General features: G+C 31.3%; 1 protein-coding gene and 1 long non-coding RNA gene across 2 annotated transcripts in view; one reads left to right on the top strand and one right to left on the bottom strand.

Annotated features, from left to right (window-relative positions):
- Nucleotides 1-156, top strand: part of LOC136087535 (uncharacterized) — a 15,312-nt gene extending 15,156 nt beyond the window's left edge. The window contains exon 4 of the long non-coding RNA XR_010641852.1: nt 43-156. This is a non-coding gene — a long non-coding RNA (uncharacterized LOC136087535). The remainder of the gene's footprint in view (nt 1-42) is intronic.
- The window catches only part of LOC100212348 (phosphatidylinositol phosphatase PTPRQ), a 268,145-nt gene that overhangs the window by 249,093 nt on the left and 6,552 nt on the right, over nt 1-12,500 (bottom strand). The gene's annotated exons all lie outside the window — the stretch shown is intronic.

Consider the following 12,500-nt stretch of genomic DNA (forward strand, 5'->3'; position numbering starts at 1 on the left):
CTTTTAGACTACTAATGATACAAGTTTTATTTTTTGATTTAGATTTTGTATCTCAATGATATCCTGGCCTATCGATACGACATCCTGTAAATTGTATTTTCATATATAGCATAAATATATATACAAACACTCACACACACATAAATCTTAAAGAAATGTTTAAATTTATATATATATATCTATAAATTGTATATTTTAAGCTTTTTTATATTTATCATTGTATATTACTGTTTGTATTGAAAATTTATTTTGGAAATATTGCAAGAGCAGAGTTCAACCTACAATTTAGTTTTATTTGTCAAATCAATATATATTATAGCCACGTTTTATTACGTTAAATAATATTTTGCGATATTTTGTACAGCACATTTTAAGCGTTGATTCAACGTTATATTTTAACCATTACTCGACGTCTTTGAGTCACGTTAAATTGACGTTTTACTAACAACGTTACAAATCCTTGCAAAATAGACTGCTTTAACAGCGTTTAACGCTTTTTAGGTAACGTTTTTTCAACGCTAAGTTGCGACGTTTATTCAACGCTTTTTATGTAACGTTTTTGCAACGTTTAGTTGCGACATTTTTGTAACATCATTTAATAACGTTTTTTCAACGTTACGCAATAACGTTTAATCAACGTCTATTAAACAACGTTACATATCTTTGCAAAATCGATTACTTTGTCAACGTTTCCGCAACATCTTTTGCGACCGGTTTTCAACGTTGATTCAACGTTGACATGTTTGTTGGGTAAGTTGGCATCCTGAAAATGATCAATATGGTGGCAATGAAGCATTGATAATTGGTCATTAAATAATACTAAATTTGCTTTGCTATAAATGCGTTTACAAAAGCTATTTTTGTTATCTAGTGTTAATTTAGTATCTGTATTTATGGAGAAAAAAATCGGAAAATGATCTATGATATCGCATTTAATGATTCCTTTTTTAAGAGAAACGCTCCGTTTATAAATATGTCATTGTAAAACTCTTTAATGTTGTATTTGACGTGATACTGTAAACAGTCAAAATTAAAATCACCAATTAAGTAGTTTAATTTCTTTTCGTGGTTACTTTTTTTAAAAATAACTTTTTTTTGGTTTTGGTTACGGTTTCAATTACGGTTCTACTGAACCGAAACTAACTAGCTAATTGTAATAAAAATGTTTTTAAAAACTCTCTGGGAAAAAGTTTTTGAATACTCTTTAAATTACTTAGATATACACTGCAGGCCAAAAGTTTCCGGACACTTGGATTTTGTTTAATTTTTTAATTAAAACTCCCATAATTATTTCAAAAAAATTCTTATATCATATTTATTTTATAAAAGATACATATAGTTACTATTTAAGAAAAAAAAAAGAAAAAAAAAAAAAGAAAAAAAATACTAACAACACTATTATTATTAAACTGTCTTTTCGTCAAAAAATAACCCACGAGTTTTTATCACTTTTTTTGCAATCCGTGGCATCCTATTTATTAATTTATCTATTATTTCGGGTGTAATTGATAACCAGGATTCTTCTAATATCTGCCACAGATGCTCTTTGGATGTTGGGCATTTTGTCTGACCTTTCTGTCCAATTCTTCCCACAGTAACTCTATTGGGTTCAAATCTGGTGATTGGGCCGGCCAGGTCATGTTTTTGAGGACACCATTATCCTCTTGTTCCTTTATGTAGTCTTACATAATTTTGAGGTGTGTTCAGGGTCATTGTCCTGCATAAAAACAAAACTACGACCAATAGTTCTTAAGCCAGAAGGTATAGCATTGTTTTCTAGAATTGTTTTATATTGTTCTTTTTTCATAATACCCTCAATTTTAACTAGGTCACCAACACCAGCTGAAGAAAAACATCCCCATACCATAACTGACCCACCACCATGCTTGATTGTCGGCACTAAACACTCTGGGATCATTTTTTCTTTTGTTGTTCTTCTGATGTAAATTCTACGTCTTTGCCCAAACAGTTCAAATTTGGACTCGTCGGTCCATAGTACTTTTCCCCAGTCTCCTTCTGTCCAATTTTGGTGGTCTATAGCCCATTGTAACCTTTTCTTTTTATTTCCAATCCGTAGCAACGGTTTCCTGACCGCTATACGGCCAGAAAGTCCTGCTTGTCTAAGATGTCGTTTCGTAGTGGTTAATGAAATAGATTTTGAATGACTCCTATTAAAGCCTGAAGTTATTTCCGGGGCCGTAAGTCTTCGATTCCTTTTACTCATCAATATTATACTATTATCTTCTGCTTTTGTTGTTTTCCGTGGTCTACCAGATCTTTTTTTGTCTTCAAAAATGCCTGTTTCTTTCCATCGTTTGATGGTATCTTGTACAGTACTTTTGGCAACTTTTAATTTTTTGCAAATTTTACGAACTGAATACGCAATTACTGACCTCAAACTTACATAAACATTTAAAATTAGTAAGTTTAAGTATTATAAATTAATTTTATTGGTTAATTTAATGATACAGGATAGATTTTAGCTTTTTATATAAAAATATCAAGTGTCCGGAAACTTTTGGCCTGCAGTGTACATTATAAGGCTCTTAAAATAGATTTTTTTTTATAAGGAAAGATGTTAAAATTTGAGTTTGAGTTAAAATTGTAACTGAACAACACTTTGATGAATGACAAGGCCAAGGACCGAAATTTGGAATCACTTTGATGAAGAGGTCAGTACTACAGCTGATGAAGAGCGACTTGTTACTGCAAAATGCAAGTATTGTTTTGCAATTTGCAAGTTGACGGAGAGAAACACATCTGTATGAGATCACATTTGACAAGGAAGCATCCTGTTCAGTTTTCAGCCCTGGAGAAAAAGCGCCGTGTTCTTTTTGATGAGTTAGAATAGGTGCAATAAAGTTTAGAAACGTTTTTACTTTTCAATTTAAATATTAACTTTTATTTTCATATGTGTTAGTTATTATTACTATTGCAATGCCAAGATTTAACAAGATTTAACGATAAATATTAATAACTTTCAATAAATGCTGATGAATGTTTCAATATTAGGTATTTTAACAGGTTTCATATTAATTTTTAGACCTACAATGAAGACGAGGCTTATGAGCAGGTCCGAGATGATATGACTCCATTAGTGTTGGACAGTAAAGTTAAACAAGGAAGACTTTCCGGACCATCAGCAGAATAGGTCCAAAATCTAAAGCATTGGGTCAAATACAAGCTACAAGACCGTGAACAGCTCAGAGGAGACATTGAAATTGTCAAGTTTTTGGCCCATTTAAATTTGCCATTCTTTTTGGTTGAACATGAAGCTTTTAAAGATTTTGTTCACTACTAGAACCCAAAAATGAATGTGAAGGCTGCAACAACATACTCCCGGTTCAAATATGCAAAATTTTAATTGTTTTAAATAAATTTTATTTTGGGGTGGGGAGTCAATTCAATGGGAGTTCAAAGAGAACTAAATTTTTTAAAAAGCTACTTTTTTAAGACCAATCCACACCAATTTTTTTATAGTTTTCTTAGTAGGTAACCAAGTTGATATGTAACGAGAAATACCAATAATAACTAATTTTATATTTTACTTTTAAGTTGCCGTTGTTGTACAAAAATGTGAAAATCTGTGTGGATGACATTCTAAAGAAGGAATTGGCAAAGACCGCTGGATTTGCAATCTCAACTGACCTCTGGCAAAGCAGAAACAATGATGCATATCAAGCCGGTACATTGCACTATGTGAGTGAAGACTTACGGTTAAAGATGCTTGTGATTGGAATTTTTCCGTTTTCCGGACAACATACAGCTGAAGCCATTGCTCTTTGTTTGGATAAGCATGTTTTAGTATTTTATTTTTATTAGGTTAAAATTTCTGTAAATTAAGTTAACCGTTTGAATTATTTAGATAACTTTTTGTTACAAAAAAGCAAAACCCGCCATTTAGTTTAAAATTAATGGCACAAATTAATACTTTCATTTATATCTAAAATAACAACAAAAGTATTAGTTTGTATTTTAAAATATCAAAAAGCAAACAACTAATTTTACTTTGCTTTTTAGGAATGTCTCAGAGTTGGCCGGAAATAATGGAGTTTCGTCCGTTGTGTGTGTCCATGATTCAGCCGCTAATATGAAGGCGGCAATTAACATCTCTTTTGTGTGCTGATCATCTTTTGAATTAGGAAGTTGAAGCAACTGTCAAAGAAACAAAAGGTTTTGACAGTTTGGATCTTCACGAAGCAATCCAAAGAACAACTGAATTAAGTTCAAGATGCCACAAGTCATCTTTGTCTGAGCAAAGAATTAAAAAAGAGGTAACTAGTTTAACATCATTTTTAGCTTTTATAGCAATTTAGTTTATAGTTTAATACAATACAAGCGCAATTTAAACTTCTCAGTACACTTTGTGTGACAAAATTTTTCTAATGATAACTATCATTAATAACTGAAAAAATGTTAACACTTAAAAAGTAAAAACATATAACATAGTTAATATCAGTTTTTGATAATAGTAAAAAGTACTAATCACCTTTTATGTTATGTTTCTTATAATTCTATTTTAATTTTTAGCTAAAGCTGTTGCTTGATGACAGTGATGCTGTTGGCAAGGATAAGTTGAAATTGTGAAAATCATCACTCCCGTGAAAACACGCCGGAATTCAACTTTTATGATGTTGGAAAGCATTGTAAAAATGCGTTGTATCCTCAGCTCCATTTGAGACATTCCTGGAAAAGATGACACCAAACTAGCTCCAATCATTCCTTCAGAAGATGAGTTCAATCTTTATGATGAAATTTTGCCTGTTCTGAGGAGAGTTGCTGAGATTTCAGAATGCTTCTCTGCTGACAAAGAAGTAAGCATTCACCTCGTTATCTCAAACATTTACACACTGAGGCACGAATGCCTGAATTTCATCAAGGCTGGTGGGGCGTCACCAACGGTACAAATGTTTCACCAAAAATTGGTGGAAAACTTGGATGTTCGTTTATGGACACTGGTTGTCAAAACCTTTTTTACTCTGTTGCCAACTTGCTTAACCCCTTGTACAAGGGAAGAGTTCTGAAAAAACTGGGTGGATTTGATGAAGCCTATGAGGCACTGATTACTCAATCCAATGCTTATCAGGAATGGATTGCTGCAACAAGATTATTTAATGAACGGTTACATGCTGAATCCCAAGGTCATGTTTCAGAAGTTGATTCTTTCTATAATGTTATAATGGAAGAAGCTTCTGCACTTATGACTTCCTATTCTAGTCCGGCTCCACCTGCAAAGTCGGACATTGTCACTGAATGGAAAATATTTCAAAAACTCCCAGAGGTTGTTGGTGTGGTCGTGCAGGAATTTTTGAGAGCAAATATGAACAAATTTCCTCTCCTTGCTCAAGCTGCTAAAAAATGGCCATGTGTACCTGCTTCCTCAGCATCTTCACAAAGATCCAGATCAAAAGATGGTTTCTAACCAGTCAGGATGAAAAAGAAGAATTGTTTGAAGAGGCTTCTACCAATTACTCTGAGAATTCAACTGCTTCAAGTCAGGGAACTTCTACTTCAACTCTTACATCAGCAGTTGAAATGGATGACTAACTTAAATTGGTTCATTGCCTAAGTGGCGTCATGGGTCTATTTCACTGCCTAGAGTTTATAAAATTTGCCATATAGTGATTTAGTGATTTCAATAGACCTTGTGTTTGAGATTAAATTTTAATCTTTTTCTTATATTAAGTCACAAGCACAAACCTTAACATGCTAAACATGTCAAGACAACAATTTATCAAGTAAAGTATTGTTGTTTTGTGTTTTTAGTTGTTTTTTGCGTCGGCTTAAGTCTTAAATAAATTAAAAAATCAAAATTAAAAATAAAGTTTTTTTAATTTCTTTTTTTAAATTAAATAGTGCACTTGTCAGTAATTTTATTAAAGTTATTTAGGTTTATAAAATAATTCTTTTTTTAGTCGGAAAAAGTAATATTGTAATGAACCGATAAGTATCGTTATCGTTTGAGTTACGATATGAGTTACGATATTTATGGTAATTGAACAATAAATATTGTAATGAGTCTATAAATATCGAAACTTTATCGTGCAAATTTTTTGGTTACGATATTATCGTAATATAAAAAAACTTACGATACGCACATTCCGATATTTTATCGTATCGTATCGTAATAAGAAAAGTTTCGAGACGCAGACTCTTAGTATTAACTTGTCAAGTGGAAGTATAATAGTAAAGCAACAAATGTTTTTTGGTAATATATAAGTAAATAAATTGTTTTGGTAATTTTAATAAACTCAAAACTTATTTTCTAATGTTTGTTTACAAAATAAATATAACTTGTCTCGGCACTTGGGAGTCCCTTTAAGCTTTGATTAACTATCGGCAGAAATAGTGGAACTCCACAATTAAATACTTTTGACTGGATAAAGTTAGAATTGTTTTGCTTGTAAGTAATGATTCATTTTCAGTAGATAAGTGTTTTTAAATATCTTCAAATTTTAAATCACCAATTATTTTATACTCTTTCAATTCATCTTTTTTTTATAGCTCTTTTTGAAGAAGATAAAGTTATCATCTTTGTTAGTGGAAAGGAAAGACAACTTTTAGATAATTTTTGAAATACTGATGGAAGATTAATCAGTCTCAATTTACCACGATATAAAGTAAACTCAGTATCATCTGGCCAATGCAATTACAAACAACGCTCTATTTTGTTAAAGTCCAGAGTGAGCGAGGGATACTCATAAACCACTAGTTTTTTTTTTTCAGATACTTCACGAGGAAATTTATATACAGATATTTTACAACCTGAAGACTTATAATATGAGCAACAGTTTGAAACACAGTATTTATAAGGCATCATAAATTATTTAATATAAATTCTTTTGAAAACAGCAACCAGTTTTTTTCAACTTTATACTGCTAATTTAAAACCGACCTTCAATTAAGAAAATTCATGCACGGTATAAAGAAGGCCATGTTATATGAAACCCAGTTTAAAACAAAAATGTTCTCATTAATCTAACTACAACGACATACAAACAACAGAATGTAAAAAAAAATTAAAAAACAAAATACTTAAAAGCTACTATACATAGGGGCGGATCATTTTTTTGTTTTTTAAGGTAGCTAACTTCCATACATGGAGCAAACTCCAGACATTCATATGTTTATATTATGTCAAATAAAGATGCTTTGCGAAAAATTGCGATGTTTGGAGCCTGGGAACAAAAAGCCCCATATATTCTTCCCCTGTCCGTTAGAGCAAAAAGTTGATGAAATATTTTTAGTATTATTCTCAACTACATTAGGATTTATTGATAAATTTCAAATTTCATAGTATATGTTTCAGTGTTCAAAAATTATGACCATACAAATTTTCAACCCCTCTCAATTTGAGGCGCTCTTAAATTTTGCATCAAACGATGCATATATGGCCAGAGCCAACTTTAAATTACCCCAGCAAACACAGAACGTTTGCTAGCCGTCTTAAGAGCGTCCTATGGACTTTTGACGTCCATAAAACTGCGTATAGATGTCCCACGGACGTCTGTGCCCGTTGAGACGGACCTCCAGTTCTAAAGCTAGAACATAAACCATAATACAACGGCTGCTATAAATGCCGTGGCTAATTGTTCGTAGCTCCCCCCTCCCCAGTCCAATTTTTTTTTTACTTATCGTTTATTTCAGTGGCGTCACTAGGGGTGCGGGGGTGTGGTTTTAAATTTCATTTAAAAATATTGTAAATAACAAAAGTTATTGCCATACACCGGATGACACCATCACAATCTGACACAGAGGGATGACACCAAAATGAAAAATACAAACTTTTTTTTTTAAATCTTATTAGATATTTTCAATTTATTAAAGTAATTGTTGATAAAGTTCAAAAAGTCATCACGTACACAATTGGACTTTAGATTTGATTTTAAAATTTGTTGAAAAATAATGACTTCTCAATGCTTGAGTAGGCCTTCTTGTTATTGTAAAGTATACAACCAGGTAAAGTAGTGTCTTCAAAGTTTGATTTAATTTTGATGAACTTTGAGCAGAAATCATAAAAGTATTTTTAATTATTAAAATTTTTCGGTTCTTTTTTTTCAAATAAAATCTCTTCTAGTTTTATTTAATATTTGAAATTTTGATAAATCATTGGCTTTTGTGTAATCAAAATGATGATCGTTGCGCAATTTTTTTAGATTTTGATCAAACCATTCATTGTTTTTTTTCTTGATGCGTACTTTCATCATTTTTTTGGTGAAATTTAAGCTTAGGCATTTAAGATATTCATAATGTTGAATTTGAAGTAGATCCACACGTTGGTTGAGTTGTCATTTATATTTATATGTTAGTGTTATTGATTGCGTTGGATATGATTATCTTTTTATTATTATTGATTATTTGTAACCCGACTCTTTTTTTTAAAAACAGCACTTTTCTAACATAACCCATTTGAGACCAAATTTTTTTTTTGTAAATTTTTTAATTTTTTATTAGAATCCAAGTATGTAAACACATAAAAAAATATATTTTTGCAAAACAAGAGTATTGATAATGTCTTTGGAGGATATGAATAAATGTTCCCATTAGGGAACAATGGTCTTTATAGCAAGTAAATAAAGTTAACAGAATTAGCACAACATCAAATTATTTATTTGTTCCCATTTGGGAACGCTGGATCGATATGGGTTAAACGTTATGCTTGAAACAATTTCTTTCCAAAATCGAATTCTACGTCTAATTTCGCCTCAGAAAACATTCGTTAACTTAAACCTTCTGAAAAAAGTTCATCATTTGTTAACCCTAATCATATTCCACTCGTTCGATCATTGCATTTATATGTTTGTTTACTCAAATTTTTTTATTCTGTATATTTCCGCGTGTATTTTATGAAACAAAATTGAAATTGTAATACCGTGAATTTAACTGAAAGCCGAGTTTAGATTTAAAAACTCCGGGTACCACCTTAACTAAAGCCTGAATTCGGATATTGAATTTAACGAAATAGGCACCACACATCATTTACGTGTCGTGCTACTTAAATTTGACAAAGTGGCTAAAGGACAAAAGAAGTTTGTTATTTGAAATTCCTAAGGTTTGGAGAGAACCAAAAAACCATAACACAGATTGTACTTTTGCATAACTAAGACAGCAGAATTTTCTGGTAAGAACAAGGAGAAGACTGAATATCCTAATAAACATTCTGCGATTTAAGCCCTTACAATGACACCTTGCCGATTCCTGTGCCTAGTGACATTAAAATTATTGAAAGCGATGAATCAGCGTCTATTCCTTTCTCTTGTAAAAGCGACAACTTTGGTGTACCTAAAAAAGGTAGACCTCACCTCATTGAACAAACTAAACTCAATGAGTTACCACAAGATCTAAATTTACCAAAGAATAAAGCAGAGCTACTTTCCTTAGCCTTCATTAAATTTAGATCTCAGCACTGTTAAAGATTAGACTTCTTCAACAGTGAAATCCCTTGTCAAAGGGCACGAAGGTAACTGTTTACAGAAAACGAAGTGCCAATCTTTTACAATTCTTTGAAGAACAGGAAAAGTGCTTTTACTGCAAATATATAGAAAGTCTTTTGAATGAGCATGACTGTCATCACAAAGCTCATGAATGGTATCTGTTCTTAGATGCCTCGAAGACAAGCCTCAAAGCAGTTTTTCTTCACAATGACAACTCAAAGCCTTCGATGCCAATTTTATATGCTGCAGAATTGAAAGAACCATATGAAAGCATGGAAAATATTTTTGTGTTAATCAGCTATAGCAAATTTGGCTGGAGTATTTGTGCTGGCTTTAAAGTTATTGGGCTAATGATGGACATGCAAAGTGGTTACACAAAATAACTGCTGCTTTCTGTGTGTTTCTTGTGGGACAGTCATGCTCATAAGTAGCATTATTCACAGAAGCTGTGGCCAGTAAAATCTGAATATGTCCAAAAAAAACTCAAGGTCCACAAGCACAGACCAACAAAATTAACCTCCTACCTCTTTACATCAAGTTGGGATTGATTAAGAACTTTGTGAAAGCTCATTCAATACCCAAAGAGACATTTCTAAGGATGCGTGAAGCCAAAATTATAGAAGGAATATCTATAGGACCTCGAAGTAGACATATCATATAAACGACTCTATGTTTACATTAAAGCTTTGATTTGCAACATACAGCTTGGAACTCATTCAAGGTCGTCGTTGATGGGTTTCTTGGAAACAGAAAATCAGATGACTATAGAGAACTGGTCAAAAATCTTATAACGGACTTTGAGGCCATTGGAGCAAATGTATCTCTTAAGATACATTTCCTGCACACTCATATTGACTTCTTTACTGACAATATAGGTAAATTATGTAAACGACGAACACGGAGAACGTTTTCATTAGAACATTTTAATGATTAAAAAAATACTAACAGTTCTGTTTGTGTTAATAAGAAAAAAGAAAAAAGAATAAAATAAGAAAAATAAATAAAACAAAAATTAATAAAGTGAAGAAAAGAGATAAAAATCATTATTTAAGCAAAATATGCAAGACCAGTTGCACAACAATGGTGGTGGTGCTAGTAGTGGCATGATTCTTTCAAGAAAGCGTAAATCAATACTTTCCGCTTCATATGCAAAACCCCATCAACGAACTTAACTACAACCACAAAATTTTGTTGCGCCACCACATTTTATTTGCCGCAAACTACTATTGCTACTGCTTTCATTGAAAAAGTTGTGTCAATTGCAATATAAAGATGAAACATGGTTGCATGCAATCTCCCGAACTTTACGGTATTTTGAATCTGGATTTAGCTACTTTTGCATTAGTGGAGAGTGTCTTTAGTCAGAGAAGTATCCTGTGCTGTACTTGTCGTACAGCACAAGTACTTCATTTATAAAGTTTTCTTTAGTAAACCTTTCTTGATTTTGTTCCATTTTATATTATTATCTTAAAATCAGTTTGTTATTTTAATATTTCGTTTTCTATATGTTCGACTAATCGCAATATAGGTTTTTTTTAGAGTAACTCTGCTCTAAATAAAACTTTAATCTTTCCAGTTAAAAAGTATCTTTTCGTCATCGGATAGCACACCACATTCAATTTGGTGCACAATTTGAAAAAATGTCTTGTAGTATGAGCATCAAGGAGAGTCTAATGTTTAAATCACAAGATTCATAAGAAAGAAAAAGTTCTACTTTTGAGCTTGTAAACATATTGAAAGTAAAAATAAAAAAGTAAAAGTATTACTTTTTATTTGTGATGTTTAGATTGTCAAGGTAAAGATAATAATTTACGTTTTGCATAAACCAAAATTCTTTTTTCTGAAAAAAACACTACAGCTTTTCTTTAAAACGCCTTAAGTTGCTTTTTACAAACTGCTAGAAAAGCAAAATTAAAAAAATAATAGCAGAAACTCTTTGTAAAATGTTTTTTCAAAACTAATGATTTGATGAGTTTCTACATATTTCTTCATCAACAGGTATGACAGGTTTGCGTACAAAAATTAAAAAGATTTAAGTGTCAACAAAACAAGTACACTGGCCATTTTGCCTTTAATGAACAAAAAATAATAATCTGCAAATAATTTTGTATAAATAAAACATTTTTTTATCTGGTAACACAGTATTTGAAGGTTTAAGGGTTTTGTTTCAAATAGTTGGTAAACAAACAGCAACAACAAAGCACTTTTGTCAGTGAATATCTGATAGTGCAAATTTAAAAAAACCAAAAATGTACACAAATGTTGGACAACATCATTTAACAGAGGACGAAAATAAACAAATTATAGAACTTGTAAATATTCCTGGCCTACATAAACTTTTAGGTGTTGTTGAAAATTGTTTAGAGGAGGTTGAAGAAAATTTGTTTAAAAAAAGAGGGTTTAAATTTTTCAAAGAATATTTGTCTATGGTAAAAATCTACATAGTATCCTACCAAGAGCAGCAAATCAGTTAGTAAGTTGCTTTAAAACATCGATCGCTTTCAAGTATTTTTTCAGGAGTTTAAACTCTAAGTTTCCAAAGAAACTTATAAACTGATTTTTTATTGTTTCTAACGGTTATTTTCACTCGTAAAATTCCTTTGAAATATTGTAAAAAAATAATTTACGAATAAAAAATTAATTAAAATTAATTCTTTATAAAAGATAATTAATCAAAATTTTTTTAATTATTATTTATTAATCAATAAAGGTCAAAAAATGGGGTAAAGGGCGACAAAGATTTTTCAGCAATCGCTTATAATTTATGATTGAAATTTTGGATGGTGATATATTATGTGTCATTGTGTCGTGGATTAAAAGATATTAGTTAGGTCCAAAACTCGACAAAATATCAGCATTTTTGCAAATTTGGGCAAAAATGGGGTAATTTAAGGGTACAAAGTCTTTAAAAAATACTAAACGAGAGAAGCAGTAATGTTTATTTTAGTGCATGTTGTAAATACAAATACAAAAATAAGTGGACCAAATTTCAAATTAACTTGATAGTTAGTTTTGAAAATATCTCCGTCGCCAACCCAAAAAACATGATTTTGAGAAAAATGCAAG

This window comes from Hydra vulgaris, chromosome 11 (assembly GCF_038396675.1).
Source record: "Hydra vulgaris chromosome 11, alternate assembly HydraT2T_AEP".
Taxonomy (NCBI): Eukaryota; Metazoa; Cnidaria; class Hydrozoa; order Anthoathecata; family Hydridae; genus Hydra; species Hydra vulgaris.